The 9,286-nt window shown below is 34.6% G+C and overlaps 1 long non-coding RNA gene across 1 annotated transcript; it reads left to right on the top strand.

The window, feature by feature from the left end:
• Positions 1-347: 347 nt before the first annotated feature.
• On the top strand, positions 348-6,069 carry LOC123524679 (uncharacterized). The gene is made up of 2 exons (XR_008368282.1): positions 348-537; positions 2,775-6,069. It is a non-coding gene; the product is annotated as an uncharacterized LOC123524679 (long non-coding RNA).
• Positions 6,070-9,286: the final 3,217 nt, after the last annotated feature.

Below are 9,286 nucleotides of genomic sequence, written 5' to 3'. Positions count from 1 at the left end.
CCCTTTACTGGACCTAGAACAGAGTAATGTATACAGTAAACACATTTAGTGTTTAACATCTGCAAACATATCCTAGTAAATCCATTGAACGGCTTGCTACATTTATGACTTAAATAGAATGTATATAAGGCTATCATTAAAAATCATTTGTTTGTGGTAACATGACCTTATTGACCTACCTGTGAAAATCGCTGTTACCCAACTTTTTTTCCAGGACATTCGGATAAAATGTTTTTCCCTATATGATAATATGCAAAAAAAAAATCCCTACCAACTGACTCACACAAAAAACTTTGGATTGTGTTACGCGAGTCTCTGATGTTTTCATCAGTGCTGGAAAACTGAATGTAAGATGACATTGTCCTGTCATATGTATAACGAACTATGTCTTATTATATATGTACATATTTTAAAACATTACTAATTTTTTTTTTGCAGCAATGGTCTGTGTTGATGCTATATTCTTTGAAAGCAAATTGTCAGTAATCTGCAGCCATTCAGCTACTGTACCAGAAACTTGAAGAAAGGGGTAAAAAGGTAGCTTTTATTTCTCATTTTGCCTTTATTAGGTTCATACAGAAGAGAGAAATTTGATGAGTTTAAAATTAACTTGATATAAATTGTGAAGAGCCGGGGTTGTGACTTTAATTCATAGTGATTTATATTTGAGCCGCGCCATGAGAAAACCAACATAGTGGGTTTGCGACCAGCATGGATCCAGACCAGCCTGCGCATCCGCGCACTCTGGTCAGGATCCATGCTGTTCGCTTTCAAAGCCTATTGCAAATAGAGAAACTGTTGGCGAATAGCATGGATCCTGACCAGACTGCGCTGATGCACAGGCTGGTCTGGATCCATGCTGGTCGCAAACCCACTATGTTGGTTTTCTCATGGTGCGGCTCATTTTGTCATTTGTTGTGTGATATGCCAAAGACATATATGACTTCAGTCTTCATTTTATGATCATGTATATGAGGAAGTTATCTTTCACATGAAATGTGCTGTTATCATTTTGCGCCTGTCCAGCTAATATATACATGTAAGTCATATATCTTCAAGCTGTGTATTGTTGAAAATGTGATTCAAACTTCTGTCTCACCCAACAATTTAGTGTATTGTTGTTAAAAAAAAACATGTTCAGACTTGGCATGATCCTTCATTGCATGTCATACATCTTGATGAGGTCGCTTTTATTTATGTACACCCCATTGTCATTAATCAATGAGGTATATAGTGTCAACACTGTTTGAACTGTCTGCCCATCAGTCCCACATTCTGGTGTACATTCTGATGTACCATTTCCATCCAATTAAAATGAATCTTGTATACTTCATCAACATGAAATGAACATTAGCATATTATCAGAACAGATAATTATTTTTTTAATTATTCCCCATTTGACTTGACAATATTGCATAGATCTGTACAACAGCTTCCATATTCAGATGAAACTTGGTATATATCATGAAGCAAACATAAGCATAATGTCAGATTATTTTTTTTATGCCCCCGAAGGGAGGCATATAGTTTTTGAACCGTCTGTCGGTCTGTCAGTCTGTCCGCAATTTTCGTGTCCGGTCCATATCTTTGTCATCGATGGATGGATTTTCAAATAACTTGGCATGAATATGTACCACAGTAAGACGACGTGTCGAGCGCAAGACCCAGGTCCGTAGCTCAAAGGTCAAGGTCACACTGAGACATTAAAGGATGGTGCATTGATGGGCGTGTCCGGTCCATATCTTTGTCATCGATGGATGGATTTTCAAATAACTTGGCATGAATGTGTACCACAGTAAGAAGACGTGTCGCGCGCAAGACCCAGGTCCGTAGCTCAAAGGTCAAGGTCACACTTAGACGTTAAAGGATAGTGCATTGATGGGCGTGTCCGGTCCATATCTTTGTCATCGATGGATGGATTTTCAAATAACTTGGCATGAATGAGTACCACAGTAAGATGACGTGTCGCGCGCAAGACCCAGGTCCGTAGCTCAAAGGTCAAGGTCACACTTAGACGTTAAAAGATAGTGCATTGATGGGCGTGTCTGGTCCATATCTTTGTCATGGATGGATGGATTTTCAAATAACTTGGCATGAATGTGTACCACAGTAAGACGACATGTCGCACGCAAGACCCAGGTCCGTAGCTCAAAGGTCAAGGTCACACTTAGACGTTAAAGGTCATTTTTCATGATAGTGCATTGATGGGTGTGTCCGGTCCATATCTTTGTCATTCATGCATGGATTTTAAAACAACTACGCATGAATGTGTGATACAGTAAGACAACGTGTCGCGCGCAAGACCCAGTTCCATAGGTCAAAGGTCCTTAACTCTAACATCGGCCATAACCATATATTCATTCAAAGTGCCATCGGGGGCATGTGTCATCCTATGGAGACAGCTCTTGTTTAGTTATGCCACTTTTTATTATATCACATCTGTACATTGTGTCCTCTGCTTCTACTACATATTTCATGTAATTCAAATGAAACTTGGAATACATCATCAGTATGAAGTGGATATGTGCTTATTGTCTGATCCTATTTTTAGTTAAGTCCCTTTTTGGGACTTAACATTATTACAGCTATATCAGTTCATAACCTTCAGTTCTCATTAAATTCAGAGTTATGCCCTTTTTGAACTCATTCTATAAGTATTCTCAAGGGGCATAAGTCATACAATATGACACCATTCCTGCTTTTAGTATATAAAATTAAGTCATTTTTGTGATATTCCTACTTGATCTTAATGTTGATAATTTGTCTCATTTCAGTGAGCTGCCATTACCAAAGTACCTCAGATATGTAGTAGGAACCATGACATTCAGGCATTTCTGTTCTGTTGAAATAATACTTGAGCTGGAACCATGACGTGAAAGAAGACCTTAGGAAATATATGCAAGTGGAGATTGAGACATAAAATTTGTAAAATGAAAAGACATATGAAGCAAATAGCAAGTTCTGAATGCTTCAGACTAACTATTGGTAGACTTTCGATGATTTACTGCAAACATAGGGCAAAAAGACTCGGATACAAATGTATCATAACAATGCTTACATGCCAAACTTCCAGGGTACCTATACAGGAGAATTCAGTTGAAAGACCAGGAGATTTAGAATTTACATTGTACCTAGTTTAATAGTATAATTAAAAAGATAGTTCTGAATTCTTTTTAGCAAATCTAATTCATTTTTAAATCTACAAGGTATTGTCATCATTTGTTGATCTTTGTCAGCTTTGGTCTTGGTTAACATTTTTGCTTATGTTCCTCTTTTCTTCGAAACTATAAGAAATATAGCTTTGAAACTTGGTTCACCTGCTTATCATCATTAGATCACCAAGAGTCATAATTCCCACTTCTGTCACTTTTTGGCAGAATTATGACCCCTTGTGTACCTAGAAAATTGGAATTTCTTGATTAAATAATTGGTTAAATTAAATGTTTCATACTTTAAGAGCTATAGCTTGAAACTTTATATACTTGTTTATCATCATTAGTTGACTAAATAGGTCATGAACCATAACTATTGCTTGTATTCTGTCAGAATAAGGGCTTTTTAAATTTGAATTTCTTGGTCCATTTTTTGTTTAGCTCGACTATTTGAAGAATAAGTAGAGCTATCCTACTCATCACGGCGTTGGCGTCAGTGTCGGCGTCACACCTTGGTTAATTTTTTCGTACCATTTCACATATTGACAAAACTTTTTGAGGTAATGCTTTAAAACTTTCAACACTTGTGTACCATCACCATGTCAAGTTTTAGGCAACTTGAAGAATACTTAACTCCATCAAGCATTTTGGCTGAATTATGGTCCCTTTTGACTTACAAATCTTGGTTAAGTTTTTCATACCAGTTCATATTTTGTGCAGACTGTTTGATATATGGCTTTGGAACGTTTATACCACTTGTTTATTTTATCTGTAGGCCTGGCAAGAGTACATAACTCTGTCAAGTATTTTGGCTGATTTATGGTCTTTTTGGACTTGAAAATTGGTTCAGTTTTTGTACAAGTCCATGTTTTGTCGAAACTTATGACATGTGGCTTTGAAACTTTGAACACTTGCTTATCATCATAATTTCCATCTGTAGGCAAGAGAACATAACTTTGTCAACTATTTTGGCTGAATTATGGCCTTTTTTGGACTTGGAAATGGTGAAGTTTTCGTACAAGTCAACGTTGTGTCAAAATTGTTTTGACATGTGGCTTTGAAACTTTGAGCACTTGCTTATCATCATGATCTCCATTTGCAGGCAAGAGTACATAACTCTGTCAACTATTCTGCCTGAATTATGACCCTTTGTGGACTTGAAAATCAGTTAAATTTTTCATACCAGTCTATATTTGCCTAACCTGTTTGTCATATGGCTTTGAAACATTTACCACTTGTTTACCATCATAATATACATATGTAGGCAAGACTACATACGGTAATTAGGACAAGGTAATGGCCCTTTTGTGAGTAAGAAATTTGTTAAGTTTCGCATGCGATTCCATATTTTGTCTAAACAGTTTGATATATGGCTTTGAATCTTTGAACAGTCTTGCTTACCATCATGGTCACATATTGCCATACATGGCAAGACTTATCCAAATCCACAAAAACAGGTACATTGTTGGTCTAATCTATTTTTCATCTTTTGTCTGCAAATCTCTGGCAATATTTTGACCCCATACTTCCATCAGTTCTTCGAATAGTCAAGCGCGCTGTCAATAGACAGCTCTTGTTTGTGAATACTATAAGATCTATTTGCTTTAAAACTTTCTCCATTTCTTTACTATCAGTAAGTGAGTAAGAATGTCAAGAACCATTTATAACACTTTCTATTGCATATTGTTAAACGTCAATCAATTACAGGCAAGGGTAGGCACCCGCAGGCGTTTCTGTGGTTCATACCAATTTTGACATATTTTAATGAATGGCTGGGGTAATTTTGACTACAAGAGGTTGCTTAAGTATTATGATAGCATGGTTTTTGTTAAGTTTAGATTCTGACATTTGAAAGCATTATGGGTAAAAAAAGAACATGTCAGTAATGTAAATGCTTTAATCTTTTTACTGAGGTCTGAAAAACAAAAAGGAGAAATATACTTATTTTGGGCCAATTTTCTCCAGTTTGGATTGATAAGTTTTCATTGAGATTTGAGAACAGCTGTAACAGAACTAAGATCATTTCATTTGTAACAATCATTGTAAACTACACTACTTTCAAGTCATAATTTGTAATGAATCACAAAATTTTGAAGTAACAAATTTATATTCAATTCCTTTTGATTTTGCATTATTTTTGCTGGTGGGTGGGGTAAGTCTATTTATATAGTGTTTTTTTTTCTAAAATGCAGAATTGCATGTTGTTTTTCTAATGGCTTTTACTTGCAAATATTTTATACTATCATATTTATAATCTTGAAACATGTAACTGATGGAACATACTGTTTTCAACTTAATAATATGTTATGTTGTTTTATCTACCTGCAAATATTTGGTTATTCGTAATGCGAAGCTGACAGCTAAAGTTATTGCATTTTATATTTAAAAAAGGTATATTAATACTATGTATTGCATCAAACAGCTGATAAGATGTTGTTTTGTCTGTTGAAGTAAGCAGTTGTATTACTTAAATGTTTAAATAGAAAAACAGCCAAAAATATGCAACATATTAGATTAATTTTGGTGCTAACTTCAGCTTCGTTAGACATTTTTGATATTGATTACCTTGATATTGTCCGTCTCGTAAAATTTCAAAATGCATGGTGACCTATACTTTTTAATTTTTATTTCATCTATATATACAGCTGTCTTAATTTTTGAAAAGTTTCAGGAAAGTAAAGAATATAGAAAGGTCTGTAACTCTTCTTCAAATAATCTGGATTCATAATGGTTTCAGTGATTTATGTATAAATTTTACGAGACAAGATTTAGATTTTTGTTATTTATCTGCAGATAACTTCGATTAAAATTCAAATGTTTGTATTATTTTTCAATAATATAGTGTTTTGTAGGTCATATAACTATTTGGAATGGAAATCACTTGCAATATTAGCAAAATAAAATTTTGAAATATAAACTTTGTCTATTTTTAGTTTATTTATGTCACATTTTCAGGTAAAGGAAACAACTGTAAGAGTTATCTCCCCAGTTGAGTTATGCTCCTTAATATTTGCGTTTTTCAAACTGCCAAATGGTAAACTTTCATAAAACAGCCAAAAAGGATAACGTTACCAGGCATATAATTTAAGCCATTTATGGATCGGATACCTTAAATATTGTACTAAATACCACATCTGAACAGAGACCATTTCCTTCCAGATAGCATTTATTTATTCCCAATTCAGACATTTCCTATGTATTCAAACCTTTTCATAAAGACCACCTACAAATAAAGACAAATATACGCGGAGAATTATCTTGAACTGAAAAACATACTGTGTCTTATCTTTATAAAAGTCTACAAGTATATAGAATCAACCTTCCTTCAATCCCCGACGTGCTGCAATCGCATACAACAGTATATTAACTACATAGCCATAATTAATTTAATTGTTACTAAATCTTTACAAAGAAATTGGTAAAAAGGTTACAAAAATGTGTTTCGTTAAAGGGGGTATACTTTGAATGTATGTATTAAAAATATTTTTTTTATAAAACGTAGCACTTAAGAAATCCGAACCCAATGACAAAATTATTTGCAGAGTCCTCGGAATTCGTACCTACTAATGCTTTATGTAACTATAATTAATGTAAATATAACGTATAACATAGACACGAATGAATTTCTTTCTAGAATTTCACAAATAAGCAGTGCTATATTAGTCTATCTTACTGAAAGATGTATTCCAACTGTCAAAGTTCCAACTGTCAAAGTTAACTAGATGCCATGCATTCGTTATTCCTTCTCTTGAGAAGGAATATTATAGTTTAATAAGTCACACTTGACTGAGCTACTGATACTGAAAGCTGTTATCATTACAAGCTGGCCAATAAAACTCCGTGACCTTAGAAATAACCTCTGACGTTAGACTATCCTTTCCTAATTGAGGCGAATCTCTAACTGAAAGCGTTCCGTGGATTACATATTACTAAACCCGAGGATGTTATTTCCCCAATTCTTGAGGAACATAACATACATTCAGTCGGCCAGATAGACATATATCAGCAAATTTAAATGTAAACAACTAAATATTATAGTTACCTTGAAATGCATAGATAATATATGAAAATAAATCCCATTGCGACCCTCTAATTATGCGCAACAAATTTACAAGTCGAATCGTAAATGATTAACCGGGTCAACGTTTTACTGCCGTATTTACTCTACTGAAAGTGGTAACAGATTTAATTTGTTGTTGGATTTAACAACTTATGTTAAATAACTAGCGATAACACTTACTTGAAATATTTTGGCAGTATGAAAGAGACATTGCAACCAAAATTTTACAAGATGATCATTTTATATTTATATAGGTATGCCCTAGAAGGAACTTTTGCTTTGCTTTAACTTGTATAAATATTATGTTTAAAGGATACTAATTAAGTGCAGATCAGCCAGCTTCACAATAGGTATCTTTGGAATACCAATTCGCAAAATAAGATATTATATATCAAGATATATATAAAAAAATCACGCCTTCAAAATACCAAACAATTTACTACAAATCGGCTAGCAGTATACACGAGCATAAATGTACACATCATATCCATTAACCTGCCTCCTCTCCAAAAAAAGCTAGTATCAATGCTGCTTATGATCTGATATCAGTTATAACGAAATTTACATTTATTGATGTATAGTAACTAGAAGGATTTATTTCTACAGGAAATATTTAGAAAAAGAACACTTACATTTCGTACCAATTGAAATCATTTATGAATGAAACAAAGAAAATAACTAAGTAGTTATATCCCGATATATCCGGTTTACAAGATTGGTTAGATATATGAGATCAACAATGATACAGGCCTATTTTCTATTCACTGTCGGTCTTGAAAAATATTTGTATTCAGAAGTTTTAGACATGGGGAAAGGGAATTCCTATAGTCTTTTATGCGCATCTTTCTGCGCAGCCGACACTTTCTATGGAAAACTGAACTGAAGTCAACATTTGTTGAAACATGTGACAGACAATCTTAAATATGAGGAATCTTGAATGAAATAACATTTTTCATAAGTTTTATCAGTAATCAAATGTTGATACTGGTTTATGTTGTATTGACAAGTATCATGCCTGACACTGACACACTTTTCCTGAAATCAGTCTAAGAGCAAAATGGCCGAACTAAAGAATAATTCCCTTCCGGGTCAAGCTCTGACATTAATATCGCAATACCTTAAACAAAGAAGACCAAATTTCAAACTAAACATAAAATGTGAAAAGTAGTCAGACCTGGGTGTAGCCAGGCTTAAATGGATGTTACGCACGGTCGGGGAGGGGTGGCCCCTCCTGCAGGTTTAGGCGGGGGGAACTAAAGTAATGACCCCAAAAGCGTATTTTAAGGGGCCAGTTACCCTAAATACAACGACATGCATTGGTCACTTTGGTCATTCAAATGTAAGGTATGCATCAGGGTCTACACAAGAAAATGGGAAGGGAGTGCTATGATTTCAATCTATGTCAACGCCGCAAAATTCCAATTTTCATGGAGGTTCTTTTTAGAAATAAGTCATCATATGTTTATGACCTTTGACACGCATCACAGCCCAAGATAAACGAACCATCGACCATCATTACAATCCAGTCATCAAATATAAGGAACGACAACTTTGTTAGAACTAGAAGACTGAAAACGAACGTACGTTCTTTTAACCGATTTAAGCGTGTATTTCTACCATAAAAGGCGTGCCTATTTCTAGACATGACGCAATGCGGTTAAAGGTTGTCACTCATACTAGTATTTCAGCAACATTTTTGCTGTTGATATTTTTCAGTTTTCATATAGATTTATGTTTAAACATAAATACAATTAATCTATATCAATAGTAGAATATTTCTAACGTGTTACGCAAACTAGAAGGAAATATAAAATGACAAAATCATATTTTTTTACGACAATTTGGTTGGCCACCTTTTCTTCCCAAAAGGAGTGGTTCCCGTCAACACGTTTCTTAGCATCAGGTTCACGCAAAAACAGAAAACCAAGTCGGAGGGTGTGTAAAAATACTGCAATCTAATTTGTTAAGCCGGGGGTGGGGTGTTCAGATACAAGAACCTGATTCGTCAGACCTCCATGAACATCTCGAAGACCAATTTAAACTTAAGGCGACAGCGATGCGCCAATTACAGTGC

This window comes from Mercenaria mercenaria, chromosome 18 (assembly GCF_021730395.1).
Source record: "Mercenaria mercenaria strain notata chromosome 18, MADL_Memer_1, whole genome shotgun sequence".
Lineage (NCBI taxonomy): Eukaryota > Metazoa > Mollusca > Bivalvia > Venerida > Veneridae > Mercenaria > Mercenaria mercenaria.
This window is presented reverse-complemented; position numbering and strand designations above follow the sequence as displayed.